Source organism: Hibiscus syriacus, unplaced genomic scaffold (assembly GCF_006381635.1).
Source record: "Hibiscus syriacus cultivar Baekdansim isolate YM2019G1 unplaced genomic scaffold, ASM638163v2 tig00111427_pilon, whole genome shotgun sequence".
Lineage (NCBI taxonomy): Eukaryota > Viridiplantae > Streptophyta > Magnoliopsida > Malvales > Malvaceae > Hibiscus > Hibiscus syriacus.
This window is the reverse complement of record NW_024063088.1, coordinates 288159-307455: the sequence shown is the minus strand read 5'-3', so window position 1 is coordinate 307455 and position 19297 is coordinate 288159. Positions and strand designations below refer to the sequence as shown.

Genomic DNA, 19297 nt, shown 5'->3' with positions numbered 1-19297 from the left:
CAACATGTTGTCATATACTATCATCTTTAGGGATGGGAGCTGAAGCTTGACGAGAATCCAATGGTAACGTTCCATAACAGGGATAAACACCTGCAATATAATAAATAATAATTCAACTGCGCACATCAAATAAATTTTATTAACACCTTTAAATATGCAAAAATAAATACTAACCTTATCGACCTCCCACCACGCAGGATAAAGGATAGCTTTGCCATTACCCAACGCATATGAAGCGTCTCTCTGGTCCTGCAAGTGATCCGTGTGAAAAGAAGAAGGCATAATAGTCCATCGCGTCTTTTTGATTTTCTTCAATTTCCTTATAACCAGAAGACGTGACACTCGTGCATCAATATGCTGTTTTATAAAAAAAATACATATATTAGAGAATTTAATAAATTTAAAAAAATAATCAAAATCAATATAAGAAGAATATAATACTTACCCCCCATTCGAAATAGCCATTGTCTTCAACCCCTAATAAAACATCCCACCAAGACCGCTCAAGAAACAAATGTATATTATTGATCTTGCATATGTCAGTGTAGCCCCCTGGCTCCGCTCATGTAGATAAAAATAAATTGCGGTCTTAGCCCAAACGGTATTATCCATAATATGTCTGGTAGTGTGCTCATCTCGTACTGAGGAATGGTACTGGCCGGTAACTGATACGAAAGCCAACTCTGATCCATCATAGCGGGCATAAGAGGGGGTTTACCAATATGTTAACATAGTATGCCATGTGGATCCTGAACGGTGGGAAGTGGATCCTGAACGATGGAAGGGGCCTCTTGAACGATGGGAGGGGCCTCTTGAACGATGACAGGTGAATCCTGAACAATGGGAGGTGGATCCTGAACAATGGTATGTGTATCGGGCTTCTTCTTACGCAATCTTGGAACTATTGGGGTGAAAAGAGATGTAATGGCACGTCCACGACGTCTGATGCGTGAACCCCGTCATGCAAGGAAAACCCGACATAAATCACCTACCTTATTGGGCTGCTAAAAATAAATTAATACATAAATCAGTAAATAAATAAATAAATAATGCCAAAAAAAAGGTTATTTGTATTTTTAGTATAGCATTTCTTATAAAATTAAACAACTTACCTCGTTGCGTAGAGTATGAACCTTATTCTGTAACGATGAAACAATCTCACGTAGAGTGGCTACCTCATCATGTAACGTAGATATCTCACCACGTAAAGCACCATTGTCATCGCGTAAAACAACTACCTCACTACGTAAAGACCGTACCTCATCACGCCATGCACCATTGTCGTCACGTAAAGTATCGACCTTATCACGCAAAGCACTGACCTCATCACGTAACTCCCCTAACTCATCCCGTTGAGGTGGAGAACGGAGAGATAAATATCATGGCATCTTTTTCGGTCGCCTATCATGAGGTGATGGTGGAGAAGAGGCTCGATGATGTGATGGAATAGGTGATGGCTCTCGGTGTTTAGGTGTATAATCAGCTCGATTAGGTGATGGCTCTCGGTGTCAAGCTGTAGAATCGGCTCGATCAGGTGATTGCTCTCGAAGTGGGGGTGCTCATAATCTATCCCATAAAAAAATGCCTACTAGCTTTCCACCAATCAGTGGCAAGCTCAACATTTGTAATGGATAATTTGCCTCCTAACAATATAAAAGGCCAAACAAAGTCAAACGTCTACTAGTAATAACTTTTTTATAAATGGTAGTATTTGTGTTAACTTACATCATTCATCGTCGTATATGGTAGTAAATCTTCCCAATCCAACAGCCAGATCCTCCTTTAGGTAATAGCCCTAGGAATATTATTTGAATTTTTGATGGCATATGTACGCATGCTGGGAAAATCCTCAAATATCCAAATCTACAAACAATATAATACACAAACATTAATTTTAGTAATTCTTAAATAATTAATTATAATTTTGAAAACATTATATAGAAATTCTTACCTTAAAGGCCCAAATAAAGCCTACCAAAGTGTATTTGGAACCATGGCCATGCAAACTACGATGGTCCTCAAAGACATACGAAAATTTTTTCCATGTAGCTTTCTATAGATATAAACCCCACGGAAACACGTTCCATGCATCTAGGTCCTCTATCAATAATATTAAATCCTAAGAAATAGGTTGTCTGCCCTCTTTGGCTAAAAAGTCGGCATTCAAAAGTAATAAAAGGCATACTCAGACAACATCAAGGTCATTTATCCGAGTAAAACCATCTTTAAGAAGTAATCTTCTCAAATCGTCGATGTGTAAACTGGGCTTCACCTTTGCCAGCTCAGAAAAAACCCGAAATAACCATGATGGGCGGGAGATATGACTAGTGTACGGACCTACTTCATCGTGTCGTCCGAAACGTAGACCAGTAACTAATCAAAACTCCTTCTGCGCAAAACGAGTATACGCCGATGGAAAATAAAACCATATCTCTTCATCACCACGTTGTATCCTCTCGGGTAGATTGTTAGTCATGGTTTGAAGAAACAAATGAGTCAATATAGCATCTCCACCTGGATGTTGTACTTTCAGCCATGGCCCAAAATAAGTATTCTCAAACAAATTTCTTTGTACATGTGTAAGTGTCGACGCAATTGTAGTGGCTAGGCTTAATTTATTCCTTAAAGTCAATGCAACCGAAAAAAATTCCTAACAAAAACAATAAACATACCAAGTTAGATATACCAAAAACTACAAATTATACATGATATTAAACAGGGAAAATATAGCCAAATATGTTTCAAACTAGCCCGGTATTCACCCAAGTCATTATTCTATCATAGTTCAAAAAATGCATCAGATAACATTCCTGAAGTAAGCACTTATATAAACATTTAAAAGGACAACATATAGGTTTAGTGCAGGTTCAAGGACAACATAAAGAGTAGCAGTTTATTCTTGAAACTTAAATTCGCAACACTGTGAAGTTAGTATTTGTCTTTGTTTTTTGGTTGAAGTAATGCAATTCATTCAAGTTTCAATTTGCAGAAGAAGAGTAGTTTTTGAAACTTAAATTCGCAACACCAAAATCACAATGCGAAAATGAAATCCGCAACGCGATTTTAGTTTTCGCGTTGCGAATTTCATTTTCGTGTTGCGAATTTAAGTTTCAAAAACTACTCTTCTTCTGCAAATTGAAATTTAAATGAATTGCATTACTTCAACCAAAATACAAATACTAACTTCACAGGGTTAAAGACTAAACAATTTAGCAGTATTGGCAGCAACCGAATGAATTTACTAAGCAATCTAAGTAAAATGGTTAATCTATATATTGAAATTACGAGTAAATTTATCATCAATTTAAATATGAAAAATCTAATAATAATACAAAAATTTCAAAATAAAAATAATTAAAAAAACTAACCCTCGGTGGTTGATTTTCCATTTGTGGCCGTGAATGGTTGTGAGAGGGTGGCTCTGAGAGATGGAGATAGAGGGGGGTCGCTGGATATGGGGACGGATGTCGCTGTAGAGAGTGAAAGATGGAGATGAGACTGAGTTACGATTTAGGGTTTTAGGTTATGAGTTACGATTTACGGGATATACTGTTTACATTTGTGTTGTGAAATTAATATTCGTGTTTCGAATTCGAAAATAAAATTCGCGTTGCGAAAATAAACACGCTTTGCGAATTTGACTTATGTATTGCAAATTACAAATTCGCATTGCGATTTCAAAAACTGAGTTGCGAATTTGGGAAATTCGAGTTGCGAATTTGAGATCGCGTTGAGAATTTGTTGGTTATTTTCGTAAATCCAAAAAAAGTTGGTTAAAATCCTATATTATAAGGTATTTTCAGTCACTGAAGTTATTTTCTCTTTAAAATAAAATAAAAGGAATTTGGGATAGAGTGGGATGCTGGCCGGTCAAAAGGATAAGGAAGGGGATAGAAAATTTAAAAAATAAAAATAGGTTGAATGGATAAATAGTTTTTAAAAAATGGAAGGGACAATTAAAAGAGTTTTAATTGGGGAGGGTGATTGGTTGATTAAAAGGAATAGGTGGGGAGTTTAAAATTAAAAAAATATATAATATAAAAGGAAAAGTAGGGTGTTTAAAATTTAAAAAAGAGATAATAATAAGGTGGGGTCCATGGAAGTTTAAAAGGAGAAGGACTTGGTTTAAAAGGGTAATAAGTATATATAAGGTGAATTTAAAAAGAATTTTAATTTTTCCAAAATAGAGGTGGCGACAGAGTTGGAAAAAGATTGGTGTGGGTTTTGCTAAGTTGGGCCTGAGGGTAAGGGCTTTGTTAACCTACGCCGCCTACTGTCTGTAAATGTGAAACACTACTTTAGATCTGAATATTCGATTAAAAATACTGAATCTGTTCAAATAAAATTAAAAGAAAACAAAATAAGTACCTAATAAAATTAATAAATAATTAAAAACAAAACAAAATAAAATTACTAAAAATTAAATAAAATGAAATGAGTTGCCTCTCATTTAGCGCTTTTGTTTAACTTCATTCAGCTCGATGACCTAGTTCAGACTATAGGTTCTAAAGGGGATACTTCCTCCACTTCATACGCTTTTTTTAACTAAGAACTTCTTTATGAGAAATTCTATGATCGTATAATTCTTTTATGTTTTCCAGTAGATTTTAGCATTCTCATATGCTTTGCTTCGAATCCTTTTCATCTTGTCCGAAATAATTAATGGAAAAGTATCTCTTTTTCCGAAAAATGTGTTCTTCAAGTGTTTTGGCAACTGCTTCAAATTGATTTGAGGAGCCTATAAAACAGAAGGTAAAATTTTAGGATTTGAGTGAATAAAGCACGAATCAAAATTAATCAAATTTTTCTCTCAAAATCCATGATTTCATTGTCAAATTTCTCCAATTCCCTGCATAGATTATCAATAAAGTTATATTCTATAAACTCCTTAATGGAAGGCTCAATTACATGAACAAAATTTAAACTAGCGACATTATCAGGATATCACATTGTTTTGTATACATCAAATTTTACGATCTCACCGTCAAACTCCATTGTAATAATTCCTCTTCTTACATCGATTTTTTTATTCACCGTACTAAGGAAGGGACGACCTAGAAGAATTTCTAAAAACGTATTTGTTCGGTCGTTTTCCATTTCAATGACATAGAAATCTACCAGAAATATAATCTTGTTTACCTTAAGACATCCTCGAGAAGTCATTCGGGATAAATTATTGATCGATCCACCAACTGTATTGTCACTCTTGTATCCTTTAAGGGATCATTAGAAAGAAAATTGTACACATATAAAGGCATTATATTGATAGAAGCTCCTAAATCACATATTGTACGTTTTATTCCAACTTTACCAATTTTAGAAGGTATAACAAACATACCTTGGTATTTCAACTTTGGTGGAAGCTTTCGTTAGAAAATGGCTGAAGCATGTTCTCCAAAGTTTACTTTCTCATTCTCGGTAAGTCTTATCTTTTTCGTACATAGGCCTTTTAAAAATCTAGCATACCTTGGTATTTTTCAGATTACGTCAAGGATAGGTATGTTGATTTTAACCTTCCGAAATACTTCCAAGATTTCCTTCTATTTGGCTTTTTGTCTTTTTTTACTAACCTTGAAGGAAAATGAGGCAGAGTGGCATAAGGAGATGATGTCATATCGGATTGTGATGTTTCTTTCTTCTTCTTCTAGAGATTTGATTCAATCCGTTTTTCCTTCTAGGGATCTACATCAGTTTCTTTTTCTTCTTTTTGGGATTTTGGTTCTTTTTCATTCTTTTGGGGATTTGCATCAACCTCATTTGGGATTGCCTGTGCAACAATTGTATTACTTCAGAGGGTGACGACACTAACATTCTCTCTAGGATTTGACTTCTTTTGAGAATATAACTTCCCTTATGATTCCAATCTTCTCATGGTTTGAGTCAGGTGGTTGATGTGCTTGTCTATCTCTTATAAATGGGCTTCAGTGCGATTTTGGTATTTTTCTTGAGAAAGAGCCAACCTCTCAGCGATAGATTCTAAGGAGAACTTTTGCGGTTGATACGTTTGTGGGGGTCTTGGTTGACAGGTTTGATTTGGCTTTGGGTTTTGTCCATAGCTCAAATTTGGATGGTATCTCCATCCTGAATTATAAGTATTAGCATATGGTTTATAAGGCCTCTGGGGGTGTCCCAAAAAGTTTCATACGACATTCACTTGTGTCCCATAATGCTTCTTCTCTATTTGCTTGCCTTTGCTACTAGGAAAAACATGTCAATAAAAGTTTGAGTTAAGTTAGCCCATGTATTGATAGAATTGGGAGGTAAGTAAAATAACAATTCTTTAGCTAAATCAAATAGGGAAAAAGGGAAAGCTCATAATTCAATTTGGTCTTCGAATACTCCATATGGTTACATGCTCGAACAAACCATATGAAACTCTGTGAGATGCTTGTGTGAACTCTCACTAGGAAGTCCATGGAATATAGAAAGAAGATGAATAAGGCCCGTTTTAAGTTGAAATGGAGTTTCACCTTGAGAAAAAGTGATGCACAAAGGTTGTTGAATGAAAGGTGTCGTGGGAAACGGGCGGATTGTTTGTTTTACCATTGGTTATGGTGTGAAGTCTGCGACTTATATAGCTTCGGTTATCGGTTCTTTGTTTGTGTTAGAGGTAGATAATACTTAGGGTTCGGGTTCTGGATCTAATTGTTCTTGCTATTTTTTCCTTCTTTTTCCACGAAGCGTTTGTCAGTGAATTCACCTAGCTCGTGCTTTGATTTTCAGGTCAAAGTCTACTAATTCTCCTGGATTTCCCCTAGTTATAAATCAAAAACAAAACTTTATGAATAAATTTTGCCGAAGTCCCGGCAATGGTGCCAGTTTGACAAGAGTACTTTTACTGTCAAATAATTATCTTTAATCTCAAATGATATAAAATGATGGTACAGAGAAGAAGGGTCGATCCATAGGAAGTTTGGAGTTGCTAATATAGAAAGCTTTTGATTCTAGTTTTGGGCGAAATTGAAAATAAAATGGGGTGATTTGTTTATAGAAATTGAAAGTAAATTAAGAAAGAAATTAAAGAAAAATAAACTAAGATGAAAATTTAATTATAATAAAACAACCTTAGGCCTCTTGCTTTGCCTCAATTCCAACCTATTATTCAATAAGATTTTTACTTCGAATTACTGCCGGTTACAGTTTACAGGGTCCAGCCCTTTAACTTATTTTTCTCTCTAGTAAAACAACAATCCAAAAGCAATCTTTGAATTCCAGTCCTTATGTGGAGTAATTACGACTATCGTCGTCAACATCAACTCAGTTTTAAGTTTTGGAAAAACTCGACTTGGACTATGTTTTCTCAATGAGAATCGAGCCCAATCTCAATTTCCCTTAGTGGACCACTGCTAAGTGTGTTCACATGAAGTCAAAATTGCTATAAGCCAATTCTTCCTCTCAACTTTAAACCAGAACAACATACAAACCAACAACGACTTTTTGATTTAAAAGCGTTTTGATTTTTCAAGGAAAGGCCGATTGTCAATCCTAGTTTCCAGAAAATTGAGAATATAACCCGAAGGTATTAGGTGTTTTTCAATTCTCACAATTGGAATTGAGTCATTGCTTCAGCCGTTGGCTAATTGGAAAATTAGCTAAGTATGATAGATATCATATTAACATTTTAAAGAAAATAAAATAAAAGAAAGCTTGAAAATAAAGAAACAAAAGAAAACTTTATAAAACCCCAAAGCAAAGAACAAAAGTAAATCTAAATGTGTTTTCAAGTTTACCCTAAGAGGGTATTTATAGCTTTCTAAAACCCTAAAAATGATAAAATATAATTATTAGAGAATATTCAAATTAAATCCTAAAAACAAGAGATTATTTCTGATTTGAATTTTAAAAATGTTATTGAATCGTTCGTCCTTCTAGAAGTGTTGACTGGACCTTCTGGAAGTTGCTGACTAGATGCCACTTCAGACGCGTCATGCCAGAGTCATGCCCACTAATCCAACCTTGACTCCCAAATAAAAAAAATTACAGAAGTTCGCCCTTTTAGTGCAATTTCTGAAATCTGATGTCTTGCACATAAAATGAATTAAAACAATCAAATCAACAACATAATCTAGTAATATAGGAGCAATTTAAAGATAAAATAATAACTAAATAAACCACCTATCAGAATATATCTACAACGAAAGACCCTTGACGTTCTCTATGAGGCGATTAGAGAAAATAACATCACTTCGATGTTATGTCGAGGCAATTAATAAATTGCTATTGTTATAGTAACGCTTTGGTCTATATTGAAAAATGGAGAGAGATAGATGTATCACCTTAATTCTTGAAGTGGGTGAAGTTGTTTCAACGCATATACATCCAACGAAGGATTCTTGACAATATTTTGAGGTAATGACAAATGTAAAAAGGTATCTCTATGCTTAAACATGTTGCAAATGATCTCGTCCTTTAAGTTCGTGTAAGCCCATAGTTTGACTACATTATTATCTTATTTTTTGTGAAAGTTAAATAGACAATTTTTAGGCTGGACAGAGTTGTCTCTGATATTACATATGTAACTGGCTGAGGATTCTCAATGCTGTTGTTCTCCTAGCTTCATAGTCTGGACATTTATTTTTCTTAATCTTTGTAAAAATTATTTAGGCAAATTTTAGAGTAAGTAGAATTGTTTCTACATCTATATATCGTGCGGATGATTCACAATGCTTCTATGGTATGCACGAGTAATAGTAGTATCTCATGTAATAACTCAAAACTTTGAGTTAACATTTAAGCGTTGACCCATGATTAGGATGAATAAAGTAATTATGGTATGAAGGTCCAATGTGTCGAATTTGAACTTGATCAGATAAGAATTTAGTTTAATTAGAGATAAAAATGAGATTTTTGAGTTATGATTGAAGGATGAGGGACTTAGAGTGTAATTTACTCGTTGTGTGATTTCAATGCTGAAATTTCACACACCAAACTTACCAAGCTTACCTAATTACTCAATTTCTCCGCTTATTTCCCTAATTGAGCTTAAATGCACAAATGAACGTAAATATAGATTTTTTTTAATGTATTGGATTGACACCGAGTCATCCAAAGACACCAACTACATTCACTGAATACCCCGAAGTTATGGAGTGCCTCGAATCAGCACACCACTTCTAAAAGTCTTTGATTTTCTTTTCCTATTAAGAGTTCCTTCTGAGTCTATATCTAACATAGAATTAAGCACGAACCTCATCAAATTAAGCATTAGAATATATAATATTAAAGTCTTTAATTGACATAAAAAAAACCCTTATTTCAATATATTAGACTTTCTCATTCTAAAGCCCTAAAAATCATTAAAAAAAAACCATGAAACTTAAAGTCAACTATATTTCAAAGACAACCCTTAATTTTATAAACCCTCAACTTTTAGGGTTTAAGGTACAAAAACGTATGTGCTTTAAAATATTTTTTGTATTTATTTAACTTATATTTTTAAAAATTAATTAAGTCCAAAAATATTTTTGTATTTATTTGTTATACTAGAATATTTAAACTCAAATTTTAACATTATTCTTATAAATAAATACTAGGGTTTAAGGTTGGAAGTTAAGTCGACTCGTGGAAAGTCATAAATCCTCTTTTATTTTTCTTATTTCCGACATTAGTAAAAATTCTCCTCATTTACCTTTGTTTTTTAAGGGCTTTTTTATGTAAAATATATGTATCTTATTTTTTGTGATTGCTTCTTATACCATTATCTCTCATGTATTATAATAAAATCCTATTAGACCATACGCAGGTTTGATTCGACCATGATAATAGTATCCATGGAGTATTAAATTTTATCGTTGGATCAAAACATCAAATTGACATTGTAGTAGGTGAAGTTTCAAGTAGTTCTAACATGAATAAATTTGGATGAGACCCTCTTAGAGTTATATAACATGTCTTTGACAATATTTTTTTTGAAAATAGTCTTTGACAATATTGCTCGAGGAAAAGAAACATAAGGATTGAAAGGCTCGATCGCAATTATATTTGTATTTGTCGAATGAAATTCTATATAATGTCTTGAAGGAAAATATTTTTGTTGCATTATAGTTGAAGTTGTAGAAACTATGCATGTCAAACACTCTAATTAGAAAGTTGCATCCAAAGAAATGTCTTTATTCTCATCATTTGGCAGAAGATACATCTTTGGTGAATCATTTAATTGTCTGTATAGGAATTGTCTCAAATTTAGATACCATAAATGTTAATTATGATAAAGAGGATTTTAATTCTTCTTTGTTTGTTGTCCTCTTCTTAGTTGAACTTTAAAGATGCAATTTTGTATGAATCTCTCACAGTTGATAAAATTTATGATGTATTAGTCTCGTATGATAAGATGAAGAATCTTGTTATTCATGAGAGGAATCAAGAAAAGAATTCTATTATTGATGCCAATAATAGGTTAAAATCTATGAACATAGGAAGATTGTTATTATTATAAGAAAAAGGGGAACATCAAGGCCAAGTGCTACAAGTTGTAGAATAGAAACTATATGGATAGTACGAATCACCAGAGAAAACAATTAGAGAAATCTAGGAAGTTGATGTAGCAAAAGATTAAAGACAATAAAATTCTAGTTGCTTCTAGGGATGACAAACTGGCGGGGCAGGTGCAGATACTCCTTCCCCCATCTCCATACCCATTTAATATTTTTTATCCACAACCTAGTCACTACCCACGACGGGTAAATTTTTTAAATCCACACCCGCTCACGCGGCTACATTATCAAATCCACCCCCACACTCACTACCCAACTGGATACCCACCACCTATCTCGTACTCGCCTGGAAGTAACCTGACAGATTATATGGGCAACAAAATATAAAACAAACACATCCATTAAGAAACACTTACCAGAGAAATTTATGACGAAAAGAAAAATACACTGGCGATAGCGAAGGGAGCTACAAAAAAAATGTGGACACTGGTCAGAAAAAGAGAAATTGATTCTAAAGATTGACAATTTGAGATAGGAGAAACACAATCTTTAATTCTAAAAATGTTTATACCCTAATATTTGGTTAAATTACAAGTCATATCCTATAAAACCTTAAGATTTACAGAATTGTCTCTGAAATTATACTAAATTCACAATGGTCCAAAATTTATATGGTGGGTAGTTAGTGGACGAGCGGATGTGGGACAGGGAGATGCGGGGTGGGTAAGGTCCTAAACCCATCGCCTACCCACTACCCACAAGAGGTATGACTTTTTACATCCACACCCGCCCACTACCCATTAAACTTATACCCATCCTCGCCCCAAATGGAACAAGGGACGGTGCTAAATCCATGAAATTCTACTCGTTTGTCATGCCTAGTTGATTCTACTTAAGACTTTATTGTGTAAGGTGTGAATTCTTGACTTTGAAAGTAATTTTCATATGAGTACCAATCAAGATTATTTATGACACATGTGTCTACAAGTATTTTTTTGGGGGGAAATAATGCCTATTGTAAGGTCATAAATATTGACACAATCAAGATTAAGATGATTGATGAGATTGTTTGAACACTTAATAATGTAAGAAATGCTCCAAAATTTAAAAGAAATATGATTTCGTTATATATTCTTAATCCAAAAAGGTATAAACACTTTAATGAAGGTGAAACAATGAAAATTTGAAAATGACTCTCTCTTTGTGATTAAAGGGCAAATAAAAACTAGGCTTAAAGGAACCATTTCCCCCTAAATTATACCATTTGTACTGAGTTGTCCCTTAAAGTATTTTTCGGAACGTTTTGCCTCCTATAGTTTAAATTGTTACCTCATTTGCTCCAAACCGTTAAGTCAGTTAAAAAATACGTGGGTAAATTACATATTTAGTCATTGAACTATTTATGTGGTTCTGTTTGAGTTACCCAACTATTTTTCTTCAAAATCAGCACTACACTTAAGTTTTTGTTACGTTTTGGTCACCCAATTCGATTCAATTTATTTTCTAAATTTTTAATGTATAAGAATTTATTTATATTATATTTTTTTACTCCACATATAAATTTAATTTGTAATAATAAATAATATTATACAATGAATTATAAATAATATATTAAGCTATATGTAATGTAAATAATATATAACGTAACTAATTAATAATAAAACTGACAACAACAACAAAAGTTGAAACCAAACCAAAATTTAAGCATAAAATAGCTATTAAAATTGCATCCAAATTCCAAAGAAATTCACCCCTAAAAAAATGGAATCGAGGCCTTTGCAAGTGATTTTCCATAGCAAGATATAAGTTTTCAAACAATTAAAATAAAAAGGGGAAATATTTAAAAAAAAACAACTAAACCAGTAAAAATAAAAACACCTCCAGAGAAGATTTTTTTTAAAAAAAAACTTCGAGACGGCGATCAATGGCGAAGTGAACAATGCAAACGACAGTAAAGGTCGGTGAAATCTGAGGAAAGAATGAGGAGAAAGAAATAAGAGGAAAAATTAAGGATTAGGGATTTTATAGGTTTTCCTAATAGGACCTTCGAAAAGATGAGTTTGATTTCTCTTGGTTTCATAAAAAAAACTAAAAAAAATATGTCAATTTAAAAAAAAAATTATATTTGATTAATACATTTTTAATTTCAAAATCAAATCTCATCACTTTAAAAAAAATTATATTTTATTCTCGTAACTTTTTTATAGTGTTGTTGATGATGTATGTGAGATCGGCAAGCAAATAGCTTGGGGTGCATGGGATTAGGATGATCAGTTTTTCGTCGTACGTTGTGCAATTCTCGTTTATGATATTTTAATTAAATAATTAATATTTATTTTTATTAGAAATTTAATTACATACAATTTAATATGTTGTTTATTATTTATCTTATAATATTACTTATTATTGTAAATTAAATTTATGCATCGAGTAAAAATATATAATATAAATGAATTCTTATACATTAAAAATTTTAAAAAATAAATTGAATCAAATTGGGTGACCAAAACGTAACAAGAACAAATTTAGTGATGATTTTGAAGAAAAAACATAGTTGGGTAACTCAAACAAAACCACATAAATAATTAAGTGACTAAATATGTAACTTGCAAAAGTATTTTTAACGGAATTAACAGTTTGGGGCAAATGAGGTAACGATTTAAATTTTAGGGGACAAAATGTCCCGAAAAATACTTTAAGGGGCAACTCAATACAAACGATATAGTATAGGAGGTAATGGTGCATTTAAACCTAAAAACTATCAAATTATATGTTATACATGGTTTAACAGTTCTAGACGATGTAATTATTTCTCTCTTTGGATCAGATGATTATGTTGTTGATTAAAACGTATGTACTAAATAAAAAGAATACTTCTTATTGAGCAAGGCACCCACATGTATCAAGATTTTGGAAAGCATTAAAGAATTTAATTGCGCGGACGTAACATATTTGAGAAGAATAAAAACGTTTAATTTTATGTGAATAATGGATTTTAGAAGTAAAAGAGTGTTCAATCTACCATATGGATTAATAAAACCAATGATAAAATTGTATCTTTACTGTGCTCTACAGCTAAGAATACACCTAGAAAAGAAATTAGGCATCCACAAAGATTTATGTTAAATGTGAATAATTTATATATTAAATGTGTTCATTAAAGAATAATTTATGTTTTTTCTTTAGTTTGAATCTAGAAATAGATGTGAACTAAAATTTGATAAACATAAATCTTCTGCAATTAAACTAATAGTTTAGTTCACTATATAAATATATATTAAATGTGAGGCAAAGATGAAGATGAGAATGTGATATTTATAATGGACATGAAGTAGAACACAGCTAACTAGAAGAGCACATGCCTATTGCAACAATTTTTATTACATCGATTATATGCGTGTCGAAAGGATCAGAGTGCCTTTCATAAAATGAACTTACATACATTTTATTAAGAGTTAATTGCATCAAATGTCTTCAAAGTATGACCTTTATATTAAATTGATCCTTAAACTTTTAAATATTTTAATTTCAATCCTAAACTATGACTATCATTCTAAATTAGTCTTTAAAACTTTTGAAAATTTTAATTCCATCCTCAAACTATTACCTTCATTCTAAATTGATCCCCAAACTTTTTTAACATTCCAATTTCACCCCAAACTATACGCCCATACTAATCACATCTCTTGTTAATAAACCTGTTAGGCCATGTTATATTATTATATGTTTGAAAAAAAATAAAATTTAGGTTAAATTATGGTTGAAACTGATTATATATTTAGATGAATTTAGGGATGGAATTGAAATATTCAAAAGTTTGAGGACTAATTTAGAAAGAGTGTCATAGTTTAGGAATAAAATTAAAATATTCAAAAGTTTAAGGACTAATTTAAAATAAAGATTATAGTTTGAGGACATATGATGCAATTAACTCTTTTATTAAACAAATAATAAAAGAAGTGATCAAATATAATCAGTACAAGAGATTGAAAAGTGCCAAATAATTGCTCGTCAATTTGGCAAGATACAGCACTCTCTTATTAATTGTGTTCTTAACAGCTTCTCTTACTTTCTGACCATCAAATTCATCGGTGCATGTGTACTCATTCGTCAAGGCAGCGCTGACCCAAGTTTTTAAATCACTCATTTCATTAGCCGAATGATTCGAGCCTTGCATGTTAGCCAGTGCCTTCAACGATTCCTGCAGCTCGTCGAGGGCATCACCAGTTGTTTCGGCACAATCGCCGATGATTTGCTTCTCCGACGGACTCAATCCCCTCATCTTCGATAACGAATCGATGGAAAAAGACGCCTTGTATGTGGCGTTTAGAGTGACGGACAAGGAAGCGTTGCAAAGCATGTAGGGATCGGTTTTAATGGCGGATGCACTTGGGGAGAGAGCTTTGTAGCAAATCTTGGGGTATGTGGTGGAATTGCAGGCGGATTTGATGAACTTTTTTTATGTTTTGATGCAACCTTTGTCAGTGGTAGCGGCTGAGATTGTTTGTGTGGAGGAGCACATGAGAAGAAGAAGAATGGAAAAACAAAATACGAAGGTTAATTGGAACGTATGAGAAGAGGAAGTTGACATTTTTGGAACCTTTAGCTTCGGATTTTGTGTTTTGGTGGTTCTGTACGGAATTATGGATCAAAATTTATAGGCAAAATTATACGGCCAAGTGGGGTGGCCGTGATTAATGTTCTACTTTTAAATTTTATTTGCACCACTAATTAAAGAGAAAATAACCTCAGTGACCAAAAATCCCATATAATATACGATTTTAACCAATTTTTTCCGGATTTGCCAAAATGACCAACAAAATCGCAATGCGATCGCTAATTCGCAACGCGATCTCCATTATCGCAAATCAGTTTCCATATTCGCAACGCGATTATGACTATCGCAATGCGATTTTCCAATTTCGCGTTGCGATTTTCCCAATTCGCAATGCGAATAAGTAAATCGCAATGCGAATTTGGAAAATCGCAATGCGATACTGACTATCGCAATGCAATTTTCCTAATTCGCATTGCGATTTACGTATTCGCGTTGCGATTTTCATAATTCGCAATACGAATACGTAAATCGCAACACGATTAAGTAAATCGCAACGCGATTAAGTAAATCGCAATGCGAATTAGGAAAATCGCAATGCGAATACGTATATCGCAATGCGATTTACATAGCGCCATTCGTATTAACGCGTATTTTTTTTTCAAATTCCAAACACGAATTTTTTCTTAATATATCGGAAATTGAACCGTCCACAGTAATCGCAACTCATAACCTCAAACCTAAAATCACAACACTCAGTCCCATCTCCATCTCTCACTCTCTACGGCGAAATCCGTCCCCATCTCCGAAGATTTCCGTCCCCATCGCCGGCGAAATCCCTCACAACCATTCACGGTCAGAAATCCCTCACAATCATTCAGAAATGGAAAATCAACCTCCGAGGGTTAGTTTTTTTAATTATTTTTATTTTGAAATTTTTGCATTATTTTAGGTTTTTCATATTGAAATTGATGATAAGTTTACTGGTTATTTCAATAATAGATTAACCATTTCACTTAGATTTCTTATTAAATTCATTCGATTGCTGCCAATACTGCTAAACTGTTTAGCCTGTGAAGTTAGTATTTGTCTTTGTTTTGTATTTTGGTTGAAGTAATGCAGAAGAAGAATAGTTTCGAGAATGAAAATCGCAACGCGGAAATAACCATCGCAACGCGAAATGAAAATCGCAACGCGAAACCAAAATCGCATTGCGATTTTCATTTCGCGTTGCAATTCTCTCGTTGCGATTTTCATTTCGCGTTGCGATTCTCTCGTTGCGATAGTCATTTCGCATTGCGATTCTCTCGTTGCGATAGTTATTTCGCGTTGCGATTCTCTCGTTGCGATAGTCATTTCCGCTTTGCGATTTTCATTATCTCGTTGCGATTTTCATTTCAACCGAAAGACAAAATAGTGTTGTAAATTTTAGTTTCAAGAATAAACTACTATTTATGTTTATTGTTTTTGGTATATCTTCACAATGTAGTTTTTGGTATATCTAACTTGGTATGTTTATTATTTTTGTAGAAATTTTTTTCGGCTTCATTGACATTAAGGAATAAAGTTAGCCTAGCCACTACAATTGCTTCGAAGCTTTCACCTGCACAAAGAAAATTGTTTGAGGAAACCTACTTCGGGCCATGGCTGAGAGTACAGCATCCGGGTGGAGATGCTAATTTGACCCATTTGTGGCTTCAGACCATGACTAGCGATCTACCCGACAGTATACAATGTGGTGAGGAAGAGATATGGTTTCATTTTCCACCGGTGTATACTTGTTTTGGGCGGAAGGAGTTCTGCTTAATCACTGGTCTACGATTCGGACACGATGATGTAGGCTGGTACACTCGTCATATCACCCGCCCATCATGGTTATCCAGGGTTTTTCCTGATGAGTCAATAGAGAAGCCGAACTTACACGTCGACGACATGAAGAAATTGTTTAATAAGAAAGATGGTTTTACTCGGATGAATGACGTCGATGTTGTCCGAGTATGCCTTCTACTACTTTTGTATGCCAGCTTTTTAGGCAGAGAGGCCAGACAACCTATTCCTCAGGAGCTAATATTATTGGTAGAGGACCTAAATGCATGGAATCTGTTTCCGTGGGGTTCGTATATATGGAAAGCTACCTGGACTAAGTTATCGTCTGCCTTTGATGACCGTAAAATTTTGCGGGGCGATGGGTCGAAATACACTTTGTCAGGCTTTGTTTGGGCCTTTAAGTTAAGAATTTCTATATAATGTTTTCAAAATTATAATTAATTATTTAACAATTACTAATGTTTGTTATTATATTGTTTGTAGATTTGGATATTCGAGGCTTTCCCCAGCATGCGGACATATGCATTAAAAACCTCAAATGATATTCCTAGGGCTATTTCCTGGAAGAGGAAACGTCTGTTGGATTGGGAAGACTTAATACCATATGCGACAATAAATAATGTAAGTTAACACAAATACTATCATATATAAACAAGTTATTAATAGTAGACGTTTAACTTTGTTTGAGTTTTTATATTTTTAGGAGGCCAACATTCCATTAATGAGACTGACACCCACGGAGGTTGAGCTTGCCACTGATTGGTGGCAAGCTAGTCAGCGTTTTCTTGATGGCACGAATGATGAGCAGCCTCCACTTCCTCCACTTCGAGAGCCATCACCTCACCCAGAGCCATCACCTGATCGACCCGACTATACACCTCTACAATGAGAGCCATCACCTATCCCGTCACATCATCGAGCCTCTTCTCCACCATCACCTCATGATAGGCGACCGATAAAGATGCCACGACTTCTATCTCCATGTTCTCCACCTCCACCTCCATGGGATGAGTCAAGGGAGTTACGTGATGAGGTCAATGCCTTGCGTGAGGAGATCGGTACTCTACGCGATAACGATGGTGCATGGCGTGTGGAGGTGTCTACTTTACGTGGTGAGGTTGCCGCTTTACGTGAGATGGTAGTATCGTTGTAGAATGAGGTTCATACTCTATGCAATGAGGTAAGTTTAAGATTTTCCATATTTAACTTGATGATAAATTTACTCGTAATTTCACTTAAATTAACCATTTCACTTAGATTGCTTAGTAAATTTATTCGGTTGCTGCCAATACTGCTAAACTGTTTATTAACACTGTGAAGTTAGTATTTGTCTTTTTGTTTTGTCTTTTGGTTGAAGTAAATTTATTCGGTTGTTGCCAATTCTGCTAAACTGTGTATTCTTTAACACTGTGAAGTTAGTATTTGTCTTTGTTTTGTCTTTTGGTTGAAAGTTTCAAATATATTTGTCTTTGTTTTCACTGTTTAAATATCATGTCTGTTTATTTACTGATATTTGTATTTAATTATTTAGCGGACCGATAAGGTGGATGCTTTACGTCGGGTTTTTCTTGCACGACAGAGTTCACGCATCAGACGGCGTGCACGTGCTATTAAGTCTCCGTACACCCCAATAGTGCGAAGACACCGCAAGAAGAAGCCCGACTCGCCTGTCATCCCTCAAGAGTCCACTCCTATCGTTGAAGAGGCCCCTATCATTCCTCGAGAGTCCCCTCCCACCGTTCAAGAGGCCACTGTCATCGTTGAACCATTCAAGAGCCCGATTCACATGGCGTCATATGTAGGATTCTTGAGAAACCCTCTAACATGCCGGACATGATGGATTCAAGTTGGCTCTCGTATGAGTTACCGGCCAGTACCATACCGGTATCTGAAGTGGAGAGGAAACAACTACCGGGCACAATTCTGGATAACACCCTTTGGGCTAAGACCGCAGTTGATTTTTATCTACATGAGCGGAGCCAGGGGTGTTTCACTTACATATGCAAGCTCAACGATGATATCTATTTGTTGCTTGATCGGTCTTGGTGGGGCGTATTATTAGGGGTCGAAGACAATGGCTATTTCGATGGATGGGTAAGTCTTATATTTTTCTTATATTTTAATTTGATTATTTTTTTTTAATTTATGTAAGTTACTAATATATGTCTTTTTTTGTAAAACAGCATATCGATGCGTGGGTGTCACGTCTTCTAATAATTAGGAAACTTAAGGAAAATAAAAGAAATACACGATATACAATTATGCCGACGTCTTTTAACACCGTTCACTTGAAGAATCAACGAGATGAATCATTTGCGTTGGGCAATGGACAAGCTAAACTTTATCCTGCATGGTGGGAGGTCGATAAGGTTAGTGTTTATTTTAGATTGAGTTTAAAGGTATTCATAAATAAGTGCGCAAATGAATGAATTATTACTTATGATTGCAGGTGTTTATCCCTGTTTTGGAACGTAAACATTGG

General features: G+C 34.2%; 1 pseudogene; it reads right to left on the bottom strand.

Moving 5' to 3' along the window:
* Nucleotides 1-14406: 14406 nt before the first annotated feature.
* LOC120163046 lies at nt 14407-15024 on the bottom strand (annotated as a pseudogene).
* Between the last annotated feature and the right edge of the window lie 4273 nt (nt 15025-19297).